The sequence below is a fragment of the Mytilus galloprovincialis genome, chromosome 2, assembly GCF_965363235.1.
Source record: "Mytilus galloprovincialis chromosome 2, xbMytGall1.hap1.1, whole genome shotgun sequence".
In the NCBI taxonomy this organism is placed as follows: domain Eukaryota; kingdom Metazoa; phylum Mollusca; class Bivalvia; order Mytilida; family Mytilidae; genus Mytilus; species Mytilus galloprovincialis.
The window spans coordinates 34127958-34154847 of NC_134839.1; the positions used below are offsets into that span (position 1 = coordinate 34127958).

Below are 26890 nucleotides of genomic sequence, written 5' to 3' on the forward strand. Positions count from 1 at the left end.
CATAGGGAACATGTATACTAAGTTTCAAGTTGATTAGACTTCAACTTCATCAAAACTACTCGACCAAAAATTTTAACCTGAAGTGGGACAGACAAATGAAAGCACAGACGAACCAATGAACAGATGAATGGACGCATAGGCCAGAAAACAAAATGTCCCTCTACTATCGAAGATGGGGCATAAAAAGGTTGGTATTTTAAGAGTATTTTTTTTATAGTTTCATTATTTGCTCCTGGTATCAGAGTAACTTAAAATTTATGATTTCTTGAGAAATAAGAACCAGCATCATTTATTTTTTGTATATTTTTTTGATTTTTTGAATGATAAGACTATGGTCAGGTGAGTGCATTGTAACATCAGGAAACATCATAAACTATCTTCCCAAAGTACAATTGTAGCATGTTTACATGCCAAGTTGAGAAATCATCAATTCATTATTCCAGACAGGTCTTCACAAATCTTCAATCATGATTAAACCATTTCTCTTCCAGCTTTGTTTACTTAGCCAAGACATCCTGATAAAAGGTCTCAGAAATGTTTATTTCTATAGGGAATATTAACAGTTATAGAATACTTCTTACTGACTTTGGTTACTACAAATTTCATTTTGATGGCTTTTTCACCTGCTTCAAATATTCAACAGAAATATTTTGATAGGATGTACAACGATTAAAACACTACAGGTTTCCCTACCCATTCTATTCTATGCTTGCTTATTTAATGTCTTTTTTAGACATATCTTAAAGAAAAAAATAATTTAAGGTTTCCATTCTCTATTTTATGTCAATCAAAATACAAAATTTTATGTACGTTGTGTGTAAACATATACTCTCCTATCCAAGGCTTTTCAAAGAGGGGATATACAGCAGTTTTTTACCCACACATCATTTTTGGTGGTGACCTTTTTTAAGCAATTGTATTGGCATTCAAAAAGCAACAAGAGGTTTTAACATGGTGCACTCTACTTTCTCTACCAAAAATCTACCTTATTAGACCTCGTTCACACTAGGACATTTTTATCGATTTAAACTAGACCGGTTCACTTTAGATCGATTTAAGGGCCAATGTGAACGCTGTAAATCGATCTTCAATCAGTCTAAACTAAAACACCAAAAGAGGTAGTTTAGTTTGAATTGATCTAAAGTAAACTGATCTTACTTTAAATGTGAACGCAGAGATCGGTTTAAACTAAGTACGATTGAATCGAAAATAACTTATGCGCATGTATAGCGGCAAAATTATCCCAGAGGTTCGTTGTTTAACCCATATTTCTCTGTTAACAGGCCTTTAAAATAACTGAAAACATGTTGTCTTAGTCGTAGCATAGATTTGCGAAATCTGTGTCTTTTTTCTTAGATATAATTTTTTTTTCTCTTTTCAGGAACCGCAGTATTTCGTCGGGTTGTAACTTTGTTGCTACAGTTATTTTTCTTCAAATTTAAAGAATACTGCAATAACACCGCCGGGTATCAAAATTTTAACTTGTGATTTAAGATAAACAATAACTTTTACTTTCTTTCAAGTATGTGTATCGGTGTATTATACAGGAATTTGATAAATCAGTTCTATTTATACACAATGTTTACAGTTTTACAGGTAAAAAGGTCAAATCGATTGCGTTTTAAATTGTAATGTGAACGCAGTGGTTCAGATTAGACCGATAGAGATCGCTATGATTAAGGATAATGTGAACGCTTACTGGTTTTATTTAGATCGATTCAAATAAGATCGATTAACAAAAATGCTAGTGTGAACGGGGTCTAAGTAATGACTATTGAATAAAAAGTCAGGTGCACCCTGCCATTCCAAGAAAGAGGCCATGACTTAACGCCTTACTCCTTCTAACAGATGACACAAATAAGTGCACTTGATTAATAATCTGCATGTGCAGATGTCACCCTGGCGTTAAGAGTCAGCCCGAGTCTATGAAGAGTCAACCTGAGTCTATGACAATCTTTTATCAAAGCAATATAATAATTCAGGTATTCAGTTGATTTCTACATCTTGGTGTTGAGTTCCAGTGATAAAATGCTTTCACTGTCGCCTAATCACTGCAATGATACATTTTTCTGTTATTCTGTTATTTCAGTTTGGAAACTTTGAAATGACAATCATTTCCCATGTAAATCTGATCAAAGTCAGCATGGGGTTAAAAAGCTTTACATGCTCCAAGTAATTATCATCAAAATAAACAAAGAGATGACCATGATAAATTTCTCACCAATATCCAATCACAAAACAGCTGCTGGTCACATGTAGTCAATCAAAGGTCAACAACCAGATCATCAGTATCTAAAAAAGAAAAAAATGTTTCCATATGTAAGTTTTGCATCTCAAAAATAAACAAAAATAAGCATTATCTGTCAGTCTACATTTCATTGTGAGAACAAAAGTCTTTGGTTTTGTTTCAAGTTCCTGGGAAATGTTTTGGATTTCAACAGTTAAATTATTCTGAACTGAATTGTTTGAAAATTATAAGAATCTATAGTACAAATCTTTATATCAAGAGGTTGAGGTAAAACAATTTACATTACTAAAAGTAACTGATTAAGGAGAACTAAACAAACAACTGAGTCAACCATCATCAACTATAATTCAAATTCAATGGAGGTTTTAAAAAGCTCATTACTGTGAGTTTTATTAAATTTGCAACTGGACTACATATCTCACTGGACAACTTCTTGTCATGTATTTTATTGCATTTTGAATAAAATGTATACAAAATTGTTGATTTGACAAATCATTTGAAAATGTTTCTGGAGTTCTAAACTTCATGACTTGACCAACTTGTGTATTCAGGTGATGTTTTGTCTAATTCCCATTGATTATTTCTGTCACATAGGGTACATCATTGAATATTAGTGTCAACAAATCATTCAATCAAAACCCAAACCCAAAAGTCAAAATCTATTTGAAGCAAGTTTAATTCTTAAAATTCACCAACTTTTTCTTATATAATAATAAGATTATTGTTATAAATCACGAAAGTCAAGATTTTACACTCGATTAATCCCAGACTAACACCAACTATATAGTTAAATTAATCCTGAATTAGGAAAGTGTGGTACAAGTACTTGCCTTTCACATACAAACGAGAGAGATTAGGAATTTACAAATACTTCAACAGATTTCGATATTATTAAATATCCCAAAGTTACATAATCTCAGTAATTTAAAATAACCTCTATAACTTAAATTAACTCACGGACAATTGTATTAAATATTGAATAGTATCAAATCATAAGTATTGACACCAAATGGAACAGTCTAAATCTATATACTAATAATGTTATTCTTCTTGTAAAACATTATTCAATTTCATAAAGGATTTAATGAAATAAGATTTAATGTATATAGAATGCATTGACAAGTGAAAATATTGTAAAGTTTATAAATCAATATGAATTTCTTAAAAACAGATTGAATGAAAATAAAAACAAGAGACTCTCAAGAGCCTGAATTGCTCACCTATATTTCAGAGGAGAAGATTTTTAAATGTTAGCAAACTTGATGAACAAATTCTGTAAATTTGTCTTTAAAGGTCAATAACTCCTTAAGGGGTCAATTGACAATTTTGGTCATTTACTTTTTTGTAGACCTTATACTTTGCTGAACATTATTGCTGTTTACAGTTTATATCTATCTATATTAATATTCAAGATAATAACAAAAAACTGCAAAATTTCCTTAAAACTACCAATTCAGGGGCAGCAACCCAACAATGATTTGTTTGATTGGTCTGAATATTTCAAGGCTGATAGATTCTGACCAATTGAATATGTCAGATTTGCTCTAAAAGCTTAAAATAAGCCAAAAACTGCATTTGACCACTATGTTGTATTTTAAGCCATGGTGTCAGATTTGCTCTAAAAGCTTAAGTTTTTGAGATATAAGCCAAAAACTGCATTTGACCCCTATGTTCTATTTTAAGCCATGGTGTCAGATTTTCTCTAAAAGCTTAAGTTTTTGAGATATAAGCCAAAAACTGCATTTGACCCCTATGTTCTATTTTAAGCCATGGTGTCAGATTTGCTCTAAAAGCTTAAAATAAGCCAAAAACTGCATTTGACCACTATGTTCTATTTTAAGCCATGGTGTCAGATTTGCTCTAAAAGCTTAAGTTTTTGAGATATAAGCCAAAAACTGCATTTGACCCCTATGTTCTATTTTAAGCCATGGTGTCAGATTTGCTCTAAAAGCTTAAAATAAGCCAAAAACTGCATTTGACCACTATGTTCTATTTTAAGCCATGGTGTCAGATTTGCTCTAAAAGCTTAAGTTTTTGAGATATTAAGCCAAAAACTGCATTTGACCCCTATGTTCTATTTTAAGCCATGGTGTCAGATTTTCTTTAAAAGCTTAAGTTTTTGAGATATAAGCCAAAAACTGCATTTGACCCCTCTAAAAGCTTTTAAGTTTTTGAGATATAAGCCAAAAAATGCATTTAACCCCTATGTTCTATTCTAAGCCATGGTGTCAGATTTGCTCTAAAAGCTTTTAAAAGTTTTTATGAGATATAAGCCAAAAACTGCATTTGACCCCTTTTGAACATTTAGTTAAAGTTTAAAGGTATTTGGCCCAGTAGTTTCAGAGGAGAAGATTTTTGAAATAGTTTTTGACAACAGATGATGAGGATAGACCCCAAGTGATGGCATACGCTCACATGGAGTCCTAGGGGGCGGCCCCAGTCAGCTAAAAGCTGAGTTGATATCATAACTTTAATTTCTTACAGTTTCTGTATCATCCAAAATTGCATTTAATCTTAATGTCCTATTTCTATTGAAATACCTTTGTCATTGTATGTGCTCTAAATGTGAGCATAAACTACTTTCCAAATTAAATATATCATCATGACAAGAAAGTAATACAGTAGATTCACTCGTGGGCTGCGATTTCAAGTAACAAATTTGTGTTAAGTATTGAATGTTAATAAGATATTCATTTTATTCATTATATAAAAAAACGAAAAAAACCTACAAGAAATCCTTAATACGGACATGATGTTGTAGAAGGATGAGAATCAAATTGCATTTTATTACACCCCAGTCTGCCTTAAATTACAACTCCCCTGCACAACTGAAGACAAAGTACACCATTGTGAATGGCTATGTCAATATATGTAAAAATATCTGTTCATGTAACAAAGGAGTCTATGGCATGATGTATCCCTCTATAGTAATTTAAATACATTAACAGATATACAATTACGAGATCCTGATCTTTATTAATTCACTAGACTTTCAAAATCATCCTAAATTGTCTTAGGTTTAACGATTTTATTTAAAAAAGTTTAAATGGAAGAACAGCATCTCAGGCGCAGGCATTGGTTTCTAGAAAAGAAAGTATGGTACTTATTTACATGAATATAACAGTGATATATCAAAGTACATAAAAAAAAAAAAAAAAAAAAAAAACAGACATGAAAAATGTAAATTTAGAACAGTAAAAGTGACACCATAAAAATTCAAATTTGATCTAAGTTTTGAGGTAATAAGCATTTTGTATTAGTTAAATAACATTTGGTTACGGCAAACTAATTTTGGGATGTATGCTCATATGTAGGCATAACGAAATTTTGTTTAGGGGTCAGCTGAGACATGCCTCCAGGATTTTCTCACTGTGTTGAAGACCCATTGGTGGCTTTCGGCTGTTTTCTGCTCTTTGATTGACACATACCCCATTTTCTATTCTCAATATTCTATTCTTTTTATTGCCTGAGAAATAAAGTTAAAGTTTAATAGATACAGTCATATAAAGTGTTACAGATGTTGTTTTACAACTCTGTCAATGCCTAAAATGTTTGACTTCTTCAACAGATACATTGATTTTTCAAATTTCAAATTTCAAATTCTGGCAATTTTCAGTGAAAAAACAATATGCAATACCATAAAAAGGCCTTTTGATTATATTCCCCATGAATGATTCCACATCTGTTTCATGGGTCTCTGTGACCTTTTCTTTGATTCTCGACTCCTAGGTGCGTGAATTTTTCTTGCTACCTGATTGGAAGATATTACGAGATGTGAATAATCAAAGTTTATTGATTGGTTAGGACAATCCAAACCAAGTAAATGTCCTACAATCCCGCAGAGTATCGGATTTGTCCTCTCTATTTTAGCAATTAGATTTTACACAGGTAACCTTTATCTATAAATAGTCGAATCTTCTCGAGTAAACAAAAACGTTAACGATACTACTTCATAGCGTGTGACCTCACGTGTGTGGTAAAATTTGTTGATTGATGCACGTGGCTATTCTAGTAAGTGAATTAATCTACAAAGCGAGAGCACATTCCCTTTTCATCAGCTAAGAGTCGAATAGCCTTTTAGAAAGGCTAACGCTTGTTTTACTTTGTTCTCAATACAACACCTGTAGTTCTTTAATAATCAATAGATTTTCTTTCAAAATACAAAGTCCTATCTTGTATCTAAAACTTAACTGCATCTAAAGACTCCAAGAAATCTCAATCAGTTATCTGTCAAAAATACACTGTCAAAGCGGAAGAGAATTCAAATGAAACAAGATAAGATTAAGGGAAGGATAACTCTCATCTTCATTGAACAAACAAAAAATCTTTTCTACCATAAGGCATCAATATAAGGCATGAAAATTTCGACTGCTGCTGGAGGCAATTTCTTATCATCAATTGACCTCAAAGTAAAAACAACTATATTTTTTAGTTCCTCCAAATGAACACATCTTGTCAATTTTATTTCAACTAGTTTACAGGTTATTTAAAAGATAATTTAATTGTCTACCAATCTTACATCTTACTCTACTGGAGGCAAGTTAGAATTTTCTGTTGCAATCAATTGATAAATGTAACTATCAAAAGAACAGATCTATTATATTTGGTTCAATTGTTTCCATGGTTCTTGAGTCCAGCCAATCATATACTACAATAGTCCAAGACAGCCAAACTCTTTGTAAATCACTATCAAAGTAACATCTCCATTTTGTGTTTTTTGTTTCATTCTGATAAGTTATTGGTTTGCAAGAAGATATTCAAATGTTTATTACGGGGTAAATCTGAATTGGGAGGACAATGATAGATCATGGATGCAAAGTAGTCCAATAATAGCTTTTAAGTCCTCACTTCAGCCATATGGATAAAAGAAACTTTTATAAGTTAAAAACCACACATATGATGTTTACTATGTACAATACTTTATGTAACATCACATCTTCTTAATGTGTTGCTATTGCTTTCTTATAGATCTTTTTGCTATTTGAACATTTGGGCTGCCAATTGACCCCGAGAATCTGTGCCTCTTGAACTATCAACAACATACAACAATCACTTTTCCATTGTGGCATTCTGATAATTTCTAGTATGACGTAAACATTTTAAGGGAAGCTTTGTGATGTCTAGTAATGGCAGATAAATAGATATAAAGGTGTATATATCTCTCATGTCTTTTCTTTCAATCAAAGAAGTTTATATTTTTTGTTATCCTACTTAAAAAACTAACTTCTACTTGACTTTATTTTCTCCAATAATATAAAAAACCTTTTTTAATAGATCATAGTGAAACTTGATAGAGCTATATAGATCTCATTGAAATCAACAGCAATAAAATATGAACGGTACCCCACCTTATACTATTTAAATCAAAGGTTTCTGTACTTTACCTTCTCACATTTTATCATCAGTATATCATGAATTTAATTGTTCTTCAATTTTATGACTTCTATTAAAGTATGTATCTAAAAACTTATTGTATATATATATATACATTGTCACATTTCAAACAATTTTGATTGGCTCCTTATAACATATATATATATGGGCTGCTTTGGATAGAAATTGACTTATGCCAGTATACGTATACAAGAACATTATACCATCATAAAATTGAGAATGGAAATGGGGAATATGTCAAAGAGAAAACCCGACCAAAAGGCAGACAACAACCTATGGCCACCAATGGGTCTTTGAGGCAGCAAAAAAATCTTGCACCCAGAGGTGGTCCTCAGCTGGCCCCTAAAAAAATATACAAGACTATAACAAAGGCCCATGACTTAAGACAGGTGCAAAAAGCCCAATCCTAACCCATTACTTGGATTGATTTTGGGAACATTCAAATGCTAGATAAAAGATGACATTTGGCCTATTTTCTAGTGTCACATTTGGACTATTTTGTAGTGTCACATTTGGCCTATTTTGTAGTGTCACATTTGGCCTATTTTGTAGTGTCTTATATCAATTTAATTTAACATTTGGCCTATTTTGTGTTGTCTTATATCAATTTAATTTAACATTTAGCCTATTTTGTAGTGTCTTATATCAATTTAATTTAACATTTGGCCTATTTTGGTGTGTCTTATATCAATTTAATTTAACATTTAGCCTATTTTGTAGTGTCTTATATCAATTTAATTTAACATTTGGCCTATTTTGTAGTGTCTTATATCAATTTAATTTAACATTTAGCCTATTTGTGTAGTGTCTTATATCAATTTAATTTGACATTTGGCCTATTTTGTAGTGTCTTATATCAATTTAATTTGACATTTGGCCTATTTTGTAGTGTCTTATATCAATTTAATTTAACATTTGGCCTATTTTGTAGTGTCTTATATCAATTTAATTTAACATTTGGCCTATTTTGTAGTGTCTTATATCAATTTAATTTAACATTTGGCCTATTTTGTGTTGTCTTATATCAATTTAATTTAACATTTAGCCTATTTTGTAGTGTCTTATATCAATTTAATTTAACATTTGGCCTATTTTGTAGTGTCTTATATCAATTTAATTTAACATTTAGCCTACTTTGTAGTGTCTTATATCAATTTAATTTAACATTTGGCCTATTTTGTAGTGTCTTATATCAATTTAATTTAACATTTAGCCTATTTTGTAGTGTCTAATATATCAATTTAATTTGACATTTGGCCTATTTTGTAGTGTCTTATATCAATTTAATTTGACATTTGGCCTATTTTGTAGTGTCTTATATCAATTTAATTTTCAAGTAGTTACAGATTTTGCATAGAGAATTTTTCTACCCAAAATAGGTTGATTTATGTATTATAAATATCGATTTCTATACAACGCAGCTCATACATTATTACGTTTTCCATCTGATGCAAAAGGTGACATAATTTAAATTTTAACGTCCACATAGACAATTTATTCACAGGAAATTGCAAAAAAAATATTAAAATTACTTTCTTGGCTATGAAATACTATAATTAAGGACACTAAATAAGGACTTCACAAACACCGTCATTAAACTTTTTCCAATTTCAATTCATAAATTGCTTTTTTTAGAGAATGAAATTTGAGAATGAAAATCTGGAATAAAATTACTCTTAATAAAGTGATTTTTTTTGGTAAAAGAATGTAATTGTAAGTTTATGACCATGTAAGGTATGTGGTGAGGCCATAAAACCCATCTATTGAAACACCTGCAACACATTAAACACTATAAAGAATATAAACATTTATGTAATACATAAAGCGATTTGTTTATGATATAACCCTATGACCTTAGGAGCCTACTAAATTAGAGATATGTAGGAAGATTTCATTATTCTAGCAGATCTAAATAAAATAAGAAGAAAAATAAGAAAGAAAAACCAAAACATTTTTCTCACAAAAATTTATTGAAGATATAAATATGAATTATTTAAAAATAGTCATTGGTTAAAATTGTTAATGACTATTGAAGCATTCTATGTAAGCTTGTAAGCACGAAGTGTTAAATTTCAATATCTTTTAAGAACTAATAAAATTTGGCAATAAAATTTAGAGTTATAGGTATTTTATAATATCTAGCAGTTACTCAAGTCACTTTTATTACTTTAAAGCATAGTAAATGCTGAGGGATATTTATATGAACTTTTAAAATATGCACATAAATTATATTTAACACAATTATATGCTTCAGTCTAATTTATAAAATCTAAAAATTGCTTTATGGTTAATTTTGCTGTAGAAAATATAAAGTGATGGAAATTTTGGGAAATTTTTTCTCAACACATCAATTTGTTCATCATTAAAGAACAAATCAGAATGTTCTGTTATTTTTAAGTCTTGTAATAAATTAAGCTTTTCTTACTGGTGAAATACAAATTTCAGTGAACAAATTTAAACTTGCGCTTCAAATACAGCCTTACAAAATCCAAGGAAAATTGTACAAAGCGAAATTCTGACAAGTTTAGTTGTGTTAAAATAATTCAGCAAAAAGATAATATCCAACTAGTTAAATTCTTGAAGCCACATGGTGGTCATCTTCACATTCTCTAAGAAAAATCAAAATGCTTTCTTGGGAATATTTCAAAAATCTTAGACACAAAGTACTTGATTACACATTCTGTGTTTTTTATTCTTTTTCATGTGTAAATTGTTTCATTACATTGTAAAAATAACAAAATTATTAACAGAGATCTTTTTTTATAAATTTTGAAAAAGACCTTTTTTTTCAATCCAGACAAACTATGATATGTCTCAGTAAAAATGAACCTAATTTTGAAGGTGATAAAATTATTGTAATAGAATGCAATGTAACTGGACAAAACCAACCTCTCTGTGGGCTACTGATAAATAGAAGGCACTGAGACATGTGGTCAATAGATAATTTAACTAAGCTAATTAGAATACCTGTAATTAGTGCACCTGTAAGATTACTTTGTACTAATGTCTACTAATAATTTAATATTAGCCATTCAACTGGTCATTTAACAGTGGCTGAAGCAGATGGCTCATGCTTGTGAATGATTTTCCAGTGGCTAAGCAGATTTTAAGGACTTGACCATTACTTTTGAATGTCTTTTTAATGAGATTCACACCTCATAAAATTAAATGACCCATAAGTGATTCCCATTTAATATCTCACAAATCTGTTAACAGTATAGGTCAAAGGTCAAATCATCACAGCTGATCTCTTACTGTTGTGTGTATCCCTCTGTATTAACAATGTTGGTAAAACAATAAATAATTAAAAGCTAAAAAGTTTTAAATTGTACCAACAATGGTACAATGGGACAAAACACTACTAAAGGTCCACAAGGATAAAACACCATTGAATAAGTCCAATACAAAAAATATCTACTGTTTTGGATTATACAGTAAATTTAATTGTAATGTTTTATAAATACAAACCATTTGAGGTCCCGGCTTTATTATCAATTTCATGTTGACATAAACATATTAATGCTGATAGTGTAATATGTAATATTCATGACTTCAGGTTTCCAAATAAAGCATCAAAACAACTTTATGAAATTACAGAAGATTCAAATTGGATCAGATTTATGCAAAAAGCAAAATGTTTGTTTGACATTTAAAACCGACTGTATCAGAATTGTTGGGTGTAATTCTATACCAATGTAACCTCAATAAACACTTCTTAAGAAAATCGTGACATTTTAGCAACTGTAAACTTTAAAGAGTCGTCTGAAAAATGCTAAAAGGCAAAAGTGTTAATTTGTTTAATTCAATCTTTTAACCTCATTCTTGACAAATTTCTTTAAACAGAGAATTTATGATTCCACCCCCTTATGAATTATTCATTCTATGTAATTATAACACATAAGGGGGGCTAAATTATTTGTAATCTTTGACAAATTTATTGACATTGCACCTATCAACTGCACAATATCAGTAATTATGCAGATGTGCAGTTTACATTTACTTGAAGCTAAGCAAGTGATCATTTGTTCCGTTTCCTGCAATTTTCACCAGATTAAATCATATGTGGTTTATTAATGTGCAGTGCAGCTGGGAATTTAACTTTATTTATATATATATCCAAACAAAATAGTATCTCAAAGATAAATTGAAATTTTTTGTTTATTTTTACAACAATAATCTTTGATGTTTTTTCATGTTAAACATATAACTCAAATATTTTTTTACCAAAAATTCATGCATCAGAAATAATTAAAAAACAATATTTGTAAAATGATGATTCTGGTACTGTTTAAAAGAACAAAAGTTGTAACTGAAAAAGACAGAATAATTGATTTTGCAAAACTGGGAAAAAATGTCAGGGAGTGTGAAAAATGTATCAGTTTATAACATTGTGGTTTTAAATATGTTTGAGTCATCATTTATATTTTATTAGGAACGCAAACCTAATTTATTAATAAATACTTATAATTCCTACTTTTACCCACCACTATGGGAGATATAAATATCTGAAAGGGGAGATAACTCAATAATCTGCAGTTCATTGGTAAATTTTCTTTCACAATGTGGTAGCTAGTATGGGTAGAATTATTATCCATTTGACAGTGTACACCATTTAGTTAAAAACATCAAAATTCAAAATTTGGCTGTTTTTCTTGATAAATAATTTATCATAAATTTTAAGATTGATAAATAGAGACAATGGTCATTTTACAGTTGGTATTTTTTGTGTTGCATAAACAGGATCCTTATTTCTACACAAAAAGATATTTTTTCTAATCATTTATATCTTTGTCTGAAGACATCAATTGGAAAGATATATTTCTTTTTATTGATAACTGAATTTCAAAATAGTGTTTTATTGCAAAACCTACCGTTAATATATTATATGCAGTAATCTTTGTTAAGGGTTTGAGATATCAAGATCGTACAATAAATGTGAAGAATTTACACCTCCAACTGTTAGAAGTATACTCATTGAGGTCTAAGGAATTCACTGAGGACCAATTGAAGCCGATATCAGACTGAACTTTGTTGACATACAGGTGTTGACAGGTTAATATACGAGAGCCGTGAACAAAGTCGAGGACCCAACAAGTACTTCATTTATCTATTTCAACAATTGTCTTATATAGGTAAAAACAATCTCTTAAAAGAGTGGATTTTGTCAATGTTCTGACCTCCCACATACCATCATGTAAGCTGACAATGTTAGGGTTGTTCTGACCAGCTGTTCGATGGTGAAACAACAAAAACCTTGGAAGACACTAGCTCAATTAGGAATTCTAAAATACTAACTTTTAAAAAGAGAAAAACTAAAAAAGTATCTGAAATTTGGTTTTTGTTCAAATTTTTCCCACCTTTCACAATATAAATATACTAATGAAATTATTTATTTTTAGATTTAAATTATCATCAATATAATTTCACAACTTACAAAATAAAAACAAACTAATTCAGAACTGTAATGATTTTATAATTCAGCAACATTTCTGACTGTTCTCTATTATATTAATTTATAAGCTTTCTGATCAATTCTGACCCCAGTGATACCATTTAAGTTAATCACATTTTGTCTATAAGCAGAAATAATGTTTCATTTGAACTTTTTTCCCTCCATTTCTTCTGAAAACCAACGGATGTCCTGAAGGTTTATATCAATCAAGACTCGGACAATGAAAGTTACTAACTATTGACCAATGTGGTGTAACCTAACAATGGGGCAGCTGTCAGATCGTGATGGAGGGCATCGTGAAGGTTTCCGACAGGAATAACAGCGTAAAAAGCTTACGATTAATAAAACCTCATCAAACCAACACAAAAGTTGTGAAATATTGTGCGATTCGTTTGTCACCGTCCAGACGAACTATTTCTCCAGGTGCACTCAGATGTAAATATGTTAAAACTTATCAAGACATTTATTCGTCACAAGAGAAGAACAGACTTAATCAAAACGACTAGAGAACTCTTTTAGATTTATATTGGTTTTAAATTGAAATTAAATTTACCAATGGTTGAAACTCAAAGGTGTGGAAGTTCAGATAAATTACTTCGTCATAAATGAAAATATTTTGAATAAGTCACACGCCTTCACCTCCCAAGATGTCAAGTGGACCATAAAGTTTTGAAGATTCTTGAAAAGTTTTTAAAATATGCTTGAAACAATATTCCCTGCCATAATTTTATTTCAATTATGAAGTATTAAAAGGGATATTCCCACATATAGATATGTACACTAACGTGTGAAAACTTCAATTGATATATATAAGATATTTGAAAAATGTCAGGATTAGTAATAAACATGTATATCTCTGCAACAGGTGTATCAGGGCAAAACTTTTCTCGGACCTCCTAGATCCTTAACCAATAAATAAGGAACTGAAATTTTCAAAATATATTGTAAAACTCAGAACCCAAGTTTAAAATAACCATATGTAAAAAAAGGTAAATAAATCTACATTCAATTTACAGTTTTATTATATAATTGGTTGAAGACTTCCTGTTAATTCACAAATCATTGCTGTGTTTTTATTAATGCAAAAAATGCCACATTATCAAGTTTGCAATATTAAAAATTGCATCTTTAATTTTAGTAGATATTTTCCTTCTCAAAATGTTTGCAATTGCATAAATTATATCTCCTATTTTCAACTACATGGCATAACATTCATTTTCATTTCATCTACAATCTTTCAGTTTCTGAAACATCCGAATTCCCACTCTAGTTTGCATCAATTACAGAAAATATGAAGATATGGAATGATTGCCAATGAGACAGCTATCCACCAGAGTTTATGATAGCTAGTATAAAGACCGCATTTGTTTCTAACCTAAACGATGTAAACGATTACGCGCATAGTCGTTTAATCCATTTGTTTCTTACATTTTTTGGTCAACGTTGACATCGTTCACATAAACGATGTACGCGCAAAATAGTCGCATAGTCGTTGATCGTTTATCGTTGAGACGTGTAAACGATAAATTTGTTTCTGCATCTGTCGTTTAAATATTTACAAGCATGTGTTGTTTTCGCAAAGTCCTGGTTATTTATTTCCCGTACTTTTACCTGTTTGTTTACAGTGCGTGAGTGTAATCTATTTCTGTCTGACTACGCGGGGTCGATAAAGTTTATTAAACGATGTATTTGTTTCTAACAGCTTAACGTTTACTAAACGATAGTCATCGATGACAAAATTTCGGGTTAGAAACAAATGCACTCAAAGTAAGGACATGCAGAATGAATACTATGAGACAGCTATCCACCAGAGTTTATGATAGCTAATATAAAGTAAGGACATGCACAATAAATATTATGAGACAACTAACCACCAGAGTTTATAGGGTTAAGGATAGCAAGTATAAAATAAGAAAATGTGGTATCATTGCCAATGAGATACACTATCCACCCATGTTCACTTAGTAGAATAGCCATTTGGTGTTGTAATCTTTGAAACAATGGAGTGCATGAGAAATTTAATTTCCAGAAAGTAGATTGGAGCATGGTAAGATTCTAAATTCTCATCTGGAAGAGTAGGTACAAGATCCACATTTCAATCAGATTAAGAGACAGAAAAAATAGCAGGCAAGACACGAATTTACCATTTCAGCCAATACGTCAGTATTTTTAATACATGAATATACAAGAATTATATTTATTTTTTCTCTCACCATATTAACCCTCCATTTTTTATGAGTATATAACATGATTCAGACACAGATTTTCTTTTTATGATATCATCAAAGGAGTATAATATCTTTTTTATTATTGAAACACAGTAGATACAAGACATATATTCATTTTAAGTAAATAAATAATAAAATATCAAGATGTTACAATAAAGAATGTTTGTATGAGTCCTCAGAGATAATTATCAATCACCCGTCAATAAAACCTATCTTGACCCGCCTCACTGAGGAGGAACCTAAAAAGTCATTGTACTTTTTTTTCAAATGAATATATTAATTTTATCATTAAAAGTAATCACACGTGGCTTTGGTTTTTTTCTAACATTCAGCCACGATAACATGATGTATTTTATAACATATAATCATCTATTTTATGGGTTTTTACATACATTAGCAAAGTTACCCAATTATGAAAATATTAAAAAACATATTAGGAAAGTAATTTTTATATAATATTTCAATTTCCGGTATTTCATCTGATATTATCTGATAAAGAATCTAAACTAGTTGCTTTTATGAAATTATTTCATTAATTTTATTACTTACAAACAGTGCAGATGTATTTAAGGACGCCGTCAGTTATTTGTTCCAGAAAAAAAATTGTATAAACTTGTGTTAATCTAATGTCATTTTCTTGTAATACAATCATGTGAAATAAATAATATAATAATGTCCTTAATTAAATAACCTTTTTATATTTATCATCAGAAAAAGTTAAAATGGTTTATCACTAAAATAGCCAATTAAAATAGAAATATACTGGTAGTTTTCCTCAAATGTTGTAAGATTAAAGTTTACAAACTAGGGTACAAATCACAATTTAAATATATTTTCTGATCTAAATGATGTTACTTTTACTTTTCTCATAAAACACAGATCAAATAAACCAAAGTTGATAAAAAAATGATTTTAACTGAATTGTGTGCTATATTCTTAATCACACTTAATAATTTAAAAAATGGCCTGAAAATTTAATAAAAAAAGTTTTTTATATTTAGGATGAAACAAAAATTTGAAAAATGTATGCTGCCTTCTAAATAAAGTTGTCATTTTTTTTTATTTTACTTTTATTTTTGACACATAACACGTTTTTTTTTTGTATAAAACACTTCCCTGTTATGACCTCCCCTCTTTCATATCAGTGCGTCATTAATAAGGCCTGATTTCTGTTGAATAATAACCTTCCAATTCTTATCAGAAATACTTTTCAATAAACTTTGTTTTACTATTTTCTATATGTTTAATTATGAAAAAGCATATCTTACGATCGACAAGTTCATAACGAATGAATACACTCACAAAATTATCCTTTCAGCAGAATGCACCTTTCGTCTGATTTAGAATTCTGCGACCTTTTCTGTTTGATAGTATCACTTCCTTTACAAACTAGTCTATGGTTTGCAATGCAGGGTTGAACAAATTCACAATTATCTTTACGCAAAATCTTACAAATTTGTACAAACAAAAAATTTGGTTTAAATCATGACATGAGAGTTTTTTCTCTTTTTAAATTTTCAAGTATTTCTATGAAGTTTTATCTCTGGCAAATATTAAAAATCTTTTATAATTTCAAAGACTTAATCGCATTTAAGGTCATTTTCTACATGGAGTAAACAAAAGATCAAAAGACAATTAATACATTGTATGCATTTATATTATTTATTTGAAAAAGTCGAAGCTTAACAAATTCAAATTAAATTTTCCACAAGAACAAAAAAAAATGATTTTTAACACAAAGATCAGTAGATCAAATAAGAAAGTTTTAGAATATTAAGATAAGGATTTCAAACTGGTTGACAGTAATCTTATATTGTCGAGACATTGTTTTTGCAGCATTAAATTTGAAAGAAACACGTTTATAGCTGATTATTTATTTTTTTAGATAAATTTCCATATCAAGCCACTCAACTAAGAATGTTTTTTCTAGTCAAATAGAGCAAGTACATTTGAATTATAAGACTTTGTCATTGATGTTGCCAAGTAAAATAGCAATAAACAGAATCTATAGATAATCTTACTTGGATAAAATTTAAGCTGAGCTACTCCCCCTCATTTTCAAAACCATATATAATCTGTAAAAAATATTGGTCTTCGAAGAATTATCTATCAAAATAACATTACCAGAGCAATGTGAAAGCAAGATATTGAACCCGTATAAGCCAAGATTAAAGTTAAGAGATGCAAAATCTCCTTTGAGACTGTTGTCAGCGAGTTATGCCATATCTTCGCTCAGGATTGGATTATAAGTATTGCAGATTTGGAATTTTCCCCAGAATTTTTTTCGCGGCAAGACTATATACAAATTTTTCCCCATTCGCCCCAATCTTTCAATTTATTATAATTTCAGATCCAGATGTTTGACTGAGCTGTGTGCGTTGAAAAATTTAGTTAACCCAAACCTCAACCTCCAAATAACTTTATTTCTGATATATACTATAAAATTCTGAAATGGTATTTTGCTTGCATTCAATACTGTGTAAATGAACATTGGATATTGCTATTTCAGGAAATTCATTGAACATGTTGAACAAATTTTGTTATCAAAATTGAAAATGAGAGATTTAATTTTGGAGAAACCTATCCTGTAACAATTTTTCAAGATTTACAAACATTATACACAAGTTTCAGAATTAATGGTAAATACTGTTTAATTATAGAATCTTTTAATCCCTGAATTTATAAGGACTGATGAATATAAAAAGAAGATGCTGTTATGATTGACAATAAGACAACTCTCCACAAAACAAAAGTGACACAAAAATTAACAACTATAGGCCTTCAACAATGAGCAAAGCCCATTCTTTTGAAGAACCCCAGTCCATGACTATTATTTCATCCATTCTTTGTGTATAACAGTACAAAAGTCAGTCACAATTAGTCAAGCTGCTAGGACGAGATATATACCAATATCAAGCTGCTAGGACGAGATATATACCAATGTCAAGATGCTAGGACGAGATATATACCAATGTCCTGCTAGGACGAGATATATACCAATGTCCTGCTAGGACGAGATATATACCAATGTCCTGCTAGGACGAGATATATACCAATGTCCTGCTAGGACGAGATATATACCAATGTCCTAATTAAGAGTTGAATGCATTAGAAGGCAGAATCTCTTACACTTATCTATCTAATTAATAAATAGTCTGATATGTTATTCCTTATCAAAGAATCAGGATGATCTATTGTTGTGTGGAGAGAAAAGGTGATTGACCAATCAAACTTATCATTATTAAATCATAATTGACCAATAATAACAGGGTTAACATATTCTGTAACAAACTGTCTGTCAAAGATACAGGGAATGATTTACGTGATAAAAACTGGAGACTTTAATGAGGGGTTTATTCATAGTCACAAAACTAAAGGTTGAACGTCTATGTGAGATAGGATTGTACCGAGGATTGTACTTTTAAAGGAATTACATTAAAGTTTCTATTCTAAAGGGAGGTTTTCATCACAGTCTATCCAATTTAATAATGCCTTGGAATACTCTGTCTCGTATCATCATCATAAACATTTTCTATATGTTAAGTAACATTGATTGATTGATTGCTGGTTGCTTAACGTCCAGTGGCAAATATTTCATGCATGTTCAGGACGAGAACAAGTTAACAATAAATACAATAGATAGGTCTTGTCATAATAGAGGCCATTAGGGAAGGTGGTCGGGGAAATTTGGACTGCCACTGGAAAATGAGGGTATATTGGTTAGACCCCTCAAATAGTTGTTGCAAGGATTTTTTACATGCAAAGAGCATGGCACTCTCTTTAAACGAGGCATCGGATTTAACGTCCCTATTCTGAACGGACGTGACTGCGAACTTGATACATCCCGCACAGCCAAACGAACATCCCACTTCGGCAAGCTTTTTACTTCAGGTCGGGAGAAGACCAAGTGACCATATTTCGTTTCCCCAGTCACCCTTGGGGGATGTTAAGTAACAATGGAATTTCCAATAAAAAAGTATGAACAATGACTGGTTAGCTTATTACAATTTCAGTCATTTGTTGAAGAATTCATTTTGACCTCTTAGGTTTTTTGTGGGTTGTTGTTAGGTTGACGTCTCATTTGTTTTTACCCAAAAATTTTCCCTGTTTCATAATAATAAGTCATACAAAAAGAAAAATTTCCAAATATAGAATTGGTTTCTAATTAATTAATTGCCCCCGTCTAGCTGTCTGAATATGGCTCAATCAATAAGAATGTCATTAGTTGGAGCTGATCTCCATTTTTCATTATTTTAGTGGACAAGCCATACGATAATAATTTATGCTGGACATGGACGATCTCTGAACTTTCAAGTTGTAATATGCTGCTTATGGTAAACTTACTGTGAGCCATCGATATTTACTGCTTAAAATAGACCAAATAAGTGCCTTATAATACTGATGGGTAGCCTTATAATATAAATACCTTGTTAATCCTCTGTGCTCATCTTTCACTTAGTATTAAAGCCCTGAAAATAAACAAAACATTTATTTTTACTTTATAATTAAAAAAGGTTAGTGCTCCTGCTTGTATATAATATAAACATTTCTATGAAATCCGCTCTCCAGAGATAATCAGCTTTCTATTTTTTTTCACAATCGTCAAGGTAGTGCCCTTTATAGATTGCTGTGTGGTGTGAGTTTTGCTCATTGTTGAAGGCCCTGTAGTGACATAAAGTTGATAACGTTTAAGTCTATTAGTCTTAGGTGGAAAATTGTCTCATTGGCAATATCATACCACATCATCTTGTTTCTATATGGACAAACATAAGGTTCTTATGCATTTAAACTTATGTGACCTTGAATATATCTATAGAGTGTTTTGTTTTATGAGTTTGTGACCTGCTTCTTGGACAATATCATTTTTAATCAGGCTCACAAGAAACTGATAAATGAACTTTGGTAAAAGAATATATAACTAACCAAATTCCTTATTTAGTATGCATCTCTTGTCAATTATTGTATACCCAATATCATCTGACATTAAATTTGTAATATATTTCTCATATACCGTATTAAAAAGTCAAAGTGCCTTACAAATTTAAATAAATCTCAATATAACTGCTAACTTACTATTTTTCTACTAATTGAAACTTTCAAATTCACATTAACAATGGATAATTTAATGACTTAAGAATTGTGAAAATGATCTTTTCTAATTACTGTATGGAGGATTGGGAATACATAATGTTAATAAGTCCTTTTTTATGTAAAATTCAAACCTTTTTAAATATTCTTATATTGTTTTGTAGCTAGCAGACAAGGTTTTTATGTGACCTTGAAAAATTTGTTTTGCTGTGCCGGTTTCCTTGACATCCATCGGTGTCCTTGACACATTAATCTACAACTCTTTTTCTATATTAAGCATCCCAAATGAGAAATAAAATTCAAAATGCCTGTAATGATGCTTTTAATTTTATTCAGAATCTTAAAATCTCATGCTTTATATAAGGACATTTACATATGTTTTTGACTGATTTATTTTTAGGGTTATCACCACTTTTGAGTCAGTCTTAGTGGTGAAAAGAAATGAACTGCATATCAAAAACCAAATGACCTTGTAAACAAGGAAGAAAAGATCTCAGTAAAATGATGGGTAAATTGACTATCATCTTGCCATTTTTAAGGAATTCCTAATAAGATGGTAGGAAAATTAAAAAAACATGACATGATTCGAAGCATAAAAAAAAGGTTTTCCATTACATTCATCAGTTGTATACTAGCTAGTGACCAAAATTTTGGAAGAAAAATATCACTTAAAGAGTCTATGAACCTTACTGCATTGAATAGAGGTAAAAACTGCCTGCAGAGTGGCAATCACATACATGAGATCTTTCATGCCTCACTCACAGCAGAGTGGCAATCACATACATATTAGATCTTTCATGCCTCACTCACAGTAGAGTGGCAATCACATACATATTAGATCTTTCATGCCTCACTCACAGCAGAGTGGCAATCACATACATATTAGATCTTTCATGCCTCACTCACAGCAGAGTGGCAATCACATACATATTAGATCTTTCATGCCTCACTCACAGCAGAGTGGCAATCACATACATATTAGATCTTTCATGCCTCACTCACAGTAGAGTGGCAATCACATACATATTAGATCTTTCATAAACACTCACAGCAGAGTGGCAATCACATACATATGAGATCTTTCATGCCTCACTCACAGTAGAGTGGCAATCACATACATATGAGATCTTTCATGCCTCATTCACAGCAGAGTGGCAATCACATACATATTAGATCTTTCATGCCTCACTCACAGTAGAGTGGCAATCACATACATATTAGATCTTTCATGCCTCACTCACAGCAGAGTGGCAATCACATACATATTAGATCTTTCATGCCTCACTCACAGTAGAGTGGCAATCACATACATATTAGATCTTTCATGCCTCACTCACAGTAGAGTGGCAATCACATACATATTAGATCTTTCATAAACACTCACAGCAGAGTGGCAATCACATACATATTAGATCTTTCATGCCTCACTCACAGTAGAGTGGCAATCACATACATATTAGATCTTTCATGCCTCACTCACAGTAGAGTGGCAATCACATACATATGAGATCTTTCATGCCTCACTCACAGCAGAGTGGCAATCACATACATATTAGATCTTTCATGCCTCACTCACAGCAGAGTGGCAATCACATACATATGAGATCTTTCATGCCTCACTCACAGTAGAGTGGCAATCACATACATATTAGATCTTTCATGCCTCACTCACAGCAGAGTGGCAATCACATACATATTAGATCTTTCATGCCTCACTCACAGCAGAGTGGCAATCACATACATATGAGATCTTTCATGCCTCACTCACAGTAGAGTGGCAATCACATACATATTAGATCTTTCATAAACACTCATTACAGTCCACAAGCTAGAGAATCATAAACTAGAATGTCCTAAATTTTTCTATATGAGAGTTTTTTAGGTGTTCTCACTGATTTTGATCTTTTTTTTCTCAAATTGAAGAAAATTCTACCAACTGTGTTACTAAAAAATATGGACAGGTTTTTGTTATGGGGTTACAACAAGTGAAACTGCGAGCTACTGCTCACTGATGATACCCCCGCCGCAAGTGGATAATATTAATAGTGTAAAAATATGCAAGTGTTCCGTAAACAGGAAGTTGTCCAGTGATGAATCTGAAAACGCATCACACGGTATAGCTGAGTTATAAAAATCCTGAAACCAAATTTCAGAAATCCTTGTATTGTAGTTCCTGAGAAAAATGTGACGAAAATTTTTAACTTGGTTATCATGTGTAAAATCATACAAGTGTTCGGTAAACAGGAAGTAGTCGAGTGATGAATCTGAAAACGCATCACACGGTATAGCTGACTTATATAAATCCTGAAACCAAATTTCAGAAATCCTTGTATTGTAGTTCCTGAGAAAAATGTGACGAAAATTTTCAACTTGGCTATCATGTGTAAAATCATACAAGTGTTCGGTAAACAGGAAGTTGTCGATTGATGAATCTGAAAACGCATCACACAGTATAGCTGACTTATATAAATCCTGAAACCAAATTTCAGAAATCCTTATATTGTAGTTCCTGAGAAAAATGTGACGAAAATTTTCAACTTGGCTATCATGTGTAAAATCAGACAAGTGTTCGGTAAACAGGAAGTTGTCAAGTGATGAATCTGAAAACGCATCACACGGTATGGCTGACATATATAAATGTTGATACCAAATTACAGAAAGGGTGGATGTGTAGTTCCTGAGAAAAATGTGACGAAAGTTTCATGGGACGGACTGACTGACTGACTGACTGACTGACGGACGGACTGATGGACGGACGGACTGACAGACAGAGGTAAAACAGTATACCCCCCTTTTTTAAAGGGGGGGTATAATAATCATTTAATTTAATTTAGTTTCAACAGCTTGAGAGTGCCCAGTTTGATCTAGTCACTACTTTCATGTTTCTTAGCATTATAAACAAGATCGTGTTTTCACCATGGTTCAGGTTGTCAAGTTGACCATGGTCAAAAAGGCAGTAAACCGTGGTTGTCAAATTGACCATGGTCAAAAAGGCAGTAAACTGTGGTTGTCAAATTGACCATTGCCAACCATGGTTGATTAGAACCATGGTTGGCAATGGTCAGAGGTTGACCATGGTCACAAATGTTGAAAACTATAGTTGACCATGGTTTTCAGCACATCCATGGTCAAGCCATGGTTACAACCATGGTTATCAATGGTTAGCGATGGTTTTGACAGGGGTAATTGTGTATTCCTGCTCCCTTAGTCACTTGTGTGAAATAATTAATTAAAAATTTAAAGAGGAAAGAGGGACAAAAAAAAAAACAACTGTTGAAAGAAATGCATCTTGATCAACACTAGGTTTAATATGTGTAGACAATGAAAATTAGTAGGGAATGACCGTGCTTCACCAAAGACTGATGGAACAAGCTGCAGTAGATCTACACGTTGTGAAAAGAAACCACAATTTATTGGAAACTTGTTACAAGCTTAACAACTTATATTTATTTAACCACAAATTGACTTTTCGGTCAAATTGAAAAATTTTACACTATAAAACTAATTATGATAAAGAAAACATTTATTACTTTTCTAAGATTTTATCATGTGTCAAAGTTGATTGCAATTTTCATTTTCTCAAATTTACATTTCTCGCTGAATGGTTTGAATGACCAAAAAGTTGTTTTAAGAAATATAAATTTCTATAGAAACCGTAAACATTAGAATCTTCAAGTGTTGAATAAGGAGTTTTTGAATAAGCATTTTCAATTAAATTTTAAGGTCATGAACAACTTTATTATGAAGTAATAAAATGTTAAGAATAATGTGTTGTTGAAAATAGTATATGTAACAAATTTTTGCACCTTCTAAGCAAAGTAACAAATTTTGAAGAAGCAGTAATTCTAAATATTTTGCAAAAACTTCAAAACACAAGTTTTAAGTATATAAATATAGAAGATGTGGTATGACTGCAATGGGACAACTAATAAACCCACTGAAAAGCTGAGCATCACCTAAGCTTGCTGCACGCTGCAAGATAATAATGTCATATATTTGTTTATTGCAAGATGCTAGCTGCATGCTTACAATAAATACTTGCAGTTTTGGTTTGGGAATGCAAAACAATTCAAAGGCAAACAAACAGCTTAATTCAAGGGAACAAAATAACAGCTTAATTCAAGGGAACAAAATAACAGCTTAATTCAAGGGAACAAAATAACAGCTTAATTCAAGCTATGCAATAATAAGTCTTTATCACCTAAGTATGTAAGTGAGTTACACTGAAAATAAATGAAATAGACATGATACTAAAGTCTGAAATGTAATCAGTAACTAACACTGAGAAACACTCCAAAAACCTCATCTAATAAACCAATAGAAAACAATACAGAACTTAAATCATTCCATTACCAAGTAATAATGTCCTAATAATTCAAATTGTAAAATAAATAAGATATATAAACTAGCCTATTACTGTTCCATTGAGATGCATACAATACAATTTAACACTACATCTCTTTCTAAATCTAATTTACCCCTTTGTACTTATTGCCTATGTAATTACACAATTTTATGCAGCACTGCCAAACAAATTAAATTTTCTTTAATTATATAACAATCTTGCCTCAATTCTGTATGTGGTGACCCAAAGTATTAAGTTTTATAACAAATTAGAAGTTTTCTACCATGTTTCACTGAAGTCAGTTGATTACTGAAACAACAGGTGCCAAACAGGGCTGAAAGCCACTTTATAATGCAAAATACAACACCGACATTTTTTAATCAGTTCAGCTCCCCGTCACAGAAAAACAAATAGTTCTTTGGTAAAGGGAGGGATTATTTTTTTGCATGGTTTAACAAGAGTTTTAGCTGTGTTATTTCCCTACAGAAAAGTCAACAAGTTTTACATCTGAAAGTCCCGTCAGATCTATTTACAAATCTGATTTTACATTAATGATGAAAATATCAAAAGCCAATAGCAGGGCGATGGAATCTGGATTTTTGTATGATTACTTTAACAATTGGCGTCATTAAAAAGCCATCCATCTAAGTTATAATCTGTGATTCAGCCGTTACATTACTTGACGTCGCTGAGGAAATCGTTGGACCCGTCATACTCCCTACTAATATCTTTAAATAGTCATTTGGATGGGAATTCATTTTTGATCATTGAGCATAGTCCGAGAAAGCCAGAGATCATACTATGCAGCTGGCTGTGGTTTATATACAAATGGGAAAAACATTTGTGTTATGCACCGAAGAGATGACCTATCAAATGTTTCATTTTTCCGCAATACACAAATTTACATAAAACTGACATTTCTTCTGGAGTTAAAACCTCAATCATTCATTGTTTAGACATTTAAATTTCTGGATTAAAAATTTATTTCCGATAGAATTTGGTTACATCATTCTTAGCAATTCGTTTTAGTTTCCTCCCTGTGAAAACAATTTCCAGGTAATGGCTCAGCTATTATCATCAATTTTATTATTGGAACATTTTACTTTTGCATCAAATAAATATTGATAGAATAACTACAATGTACTACCATCAACTTTTTTTTACTCTTTTGCTCTTTTTTGGTGGGTGGGGTAGGGATGGGCTAGAGGGCTAAGGATGTCACAATTTGAAGAAAAAATATATAAAAGTTGAGGTTTATCTTTAATATACGGTTTGATTTCTAGTTGTTTAACAAGGAATCAATAAGAAGTTTTATGTATAGACTGATTAATCTCTCTCAAATCTGATCTATAGGTATCAAGTAAGGGGACAGCACTCTTCAGTCAAAATATATATATACTTAAATGTGTAAAAATATATAAATATAGGATTGACAGTATCTTGAACATGAAAACACATTCAAAGCTTGATACAAAATTTTGATAAGGTTTGATCTGTGAGTTTCTGAGAAAAATGTTTTGGAACAAGACAGTTGTAAAGCAATACCCCCCTGCCTTTTTAAGTGTATACCGGTATATGCTGATAGATCAAAATCAAAACTTAGCATAGAGAAATACAAAAAAAAACTGCATGAGCATTTATCAGTCAAAATATAAAAAAGAAGATGCGGTATGATTGCAAATGAGACAACTGTCCACAAGATACCAAAATGACACAGACATTAACAACTATAGGTCACCGTATGGCCTTCAACAATGAGCAAAGCCCATACCGCATAGTTAGCTATAAAAGGCCCAAATAAGACAATGTAAAACAATTGAAACAAGAAAACTAACGGCCTTATTTACATAAAAAAAATGAACGAAAAACAAATATGTAACACATAAACATAGGACAACCACTGAATTAAAGGCTATAGTAATTGACGTGACTCTTTTTTGTCATTGGGTTGCTGTTTCATTAATGCTTGCCTGTAACATCAAATTTTGTTTTATTTTATTTTACAATGTTTTGAGTGATAAATGAGTGCGTAGTGCTAAAGGCAGCGAACAGCAAGCTGGTGTAACCTTCATCAATCCTTTATTTTATCATCAATTTTAAGTGAACTCGCTAGCTCAGTTCAAATCAAAACAGAT

At 31.2% G+C, this 26890-nt stretch overlaps 1 protein-coding gene across 1 annotated transcript in view; it reads right to left on the minus strand.

The window, feature by feature from the left end:
* LOC143063436 (discoidin domain-containing receptor 2-like) overlaps nt 1-19767 on the minus strand; it is an 82721-nt gene extending 62954 nt beyond the window's left edge. The window contains exons 1-2 of the mRNA XM_076235589.1: nt 19749-19767; nt 2222-2292 (exon numbers count right to left, since the gene is read on the minus strand). The gene's annotated coding sequence lies outside the window, so the exon portion shown is untranslated. The remainder of the gene's footprint in view (nt 1-2221; nt 2293-19748) is intronic.
* Nucleotides 19768-26890: the final 7123 nt, after the last annotated feature.